Source organism: Echinops telfairi, unplaced genomic scaffold (assembly GCF_000313985.2).
Source record: "Echinops telfairi isolate 266 unplaced genomic scaffold, ASM31398v2 ScPeMD7_7467;HRSCAF=8505_1, whole genome shotgun sequence".
Classification (NCBI taxonomy): domain Eukaryota; kingdom Metazoa; phylum Chordata; class Mammalia; order Afrosoricida; family Tenrecidae; genus Echinops; species Echinops telfairi.
In genome coordinates this window covers 7374117-7376313 of record NW_022111368.1, presented here as the reverse complement: position 1 = coordinate 7376313, position 2197 = coordinate 7374117, and positions in this window count along the sequence as shown.

Genomic DNA, 2197 nt, shown 5'->3' with positions numbered 1-2197 from the left:
GAGAGAGATTTGACCTTTGGAGGCCTCATCCATCCATCCACGCATCCATCTATTTATTTGTTATACATTTACTGAGCATTTACCACTTCTCAGGCATGGGTAGATACAAGACGGGCAGCGGCGAAGAGGACACTTATGTGGCCCCTGAATACTGACCCATCAGTGAGAGCTGAGATTACAATTATGTAATAATACAAGTTGGGGAGAGGGTTGGACTCCAAGTCTGACTTGAAATACCAAGGAAAACAGTGGGCACATTTCTTTTCCGTGAAGGATGTCCGCTTCAGTTCGAACCTGATTCAAAGGTAGTTTGTGGGAGATGAGTGTGATGCGGAGCACTCCCCGTTCTAAACACTGTCATGACCGTGTGCTTGAGGAGTTCACAAGACTGTTCCAATACAAGCTCACTGCCATCAAGTTGATGCCAACGCGGAGCAGCCCCGTGGGACAGAGGAGCACTGTCCGGGCATATTTCTGAGGCGACACATCTTTATGGGAACAGAGAGCCTCATCTTTCTCTCTAGAAGCGGCTGGTGGACTTGAACTGCTGACCCTTGATTTAGCAGCCCAAAGTGTAGCCCACAATGCCCCCACAAATAGGGATGATACATGAGCATAACCAGCACATAGCTTGGGGTAGGAGACATCAATCAAGCGCTAATTTTGACCACCTCTGTGCACCCTGGATAATGATGTAAAGAGTGATTTTGTCTTCTTTATAGAATAGGAACAAATACAACTGAAATATTTACCCTCATTTCTAAAGTCATTAAGACATTAAACACCTTTATATGATAGCCATTTTGAGTATCTTGTATTTAAGCTTTCTGATAAATCAATTTATCATGCGTTGTTATTTATTATATACAATCCAATATGTATAAAACCAGTACTATCAATTCCAACGCATGACAAACTACATATATCAGAGTGAAACTATGCTCTATAAGAGTTTTAGTGACTGTGTTTTTTTCAGAATTAGATTGTTAGTATTCCTCTTTTCAAAGGTACCTGGAGTTGGATCTCTCATCAGACAATCGTGTTAGCTGTTTGGACCATGCAGGAGCTTCTGATATGTATTATTGCTCTTAGGTGCCACCTAGTCAGCTCTGACAGCCCTGTCAGCCCTGCTCCAGCACCCAGGGCTGTATCGGGGTAGGTCCATGTGGCTTCTCCATGGGGATGTCTTGCAAGAAATCAATCTTGCAAGCTGAAGCAGGGAACTGCTAAGGCAGCTGCACCCTGGTCCGACCATCACAAAGCAAGAGACCCGAGAACTAGAAAGGCGAGACTCACCGAGGCATTTTAGCCCTCTGCCCTTCAATTAACCCCACACGTGTGTTTCTCGGTCAGCTTGGCATAATAAACTATCTCGAGCTTTCACTGTGGATCCAGGTAAAATGAAAGCATTGACATCCTGAATACTTTCTTGTGATGTCTATCATGGTGTTGTCTGTGGGTCCAGCTGTGAGGGCTTTTATTTTCCGTATGTTGAGTTGTAATGTGTACCAAGGGCTGCAGGCCTTGATCTTCATCAGTATGTGCTTCACGTCCTCTTTTCTTCCAGCAGCAAAGTTGTAGCCTCTTCACATTGCCCGTGATTAACGAGCCTTCCTCCCATCTTGATGCCACGTTCGTCAAAGAATCCAGCTTCTCAGATTATTTGTTAACAAATTGAATAAATCTGGTGAGAGGATACAGCCCTAAGCCACACCTTTCCTGATTGGAAACCATGTAGTATTTCCTTGTTCTGTTCAAATGAGTGCCTCTTGGTTGATGTAAAGATTCCACATGCGCACAATAAAATAGATATCACTAAGTCCACTATCATTGAGTCAATTCAGACTTATAATGACCCTGTTGGACAATGCAGAACTGTCCCTTTGGGTTTCTGAACCTGTAAATCTTTATGGGAGCAGACAGCCTCATCTCTCTGCATTAGACCAGCTGGTGGATTTGAACTGCTCAGCCTACAGTTAGCTGGCCAAAATGTAGCTCACTAAGTCACCAAGGCTTCAGGTTATAACCCCCCCACACACACACACACACATATTTAACAAAGAAGATAATATGACACCTTAAGTCATACCATTCAAACACAGCTTTTAAAAAAAATCATTTTTTGGGGGGGCTCATACAATTATCACAATCCATACGTACATCCATTGTGTTAAGCACATTTATACATTTGTTGCCA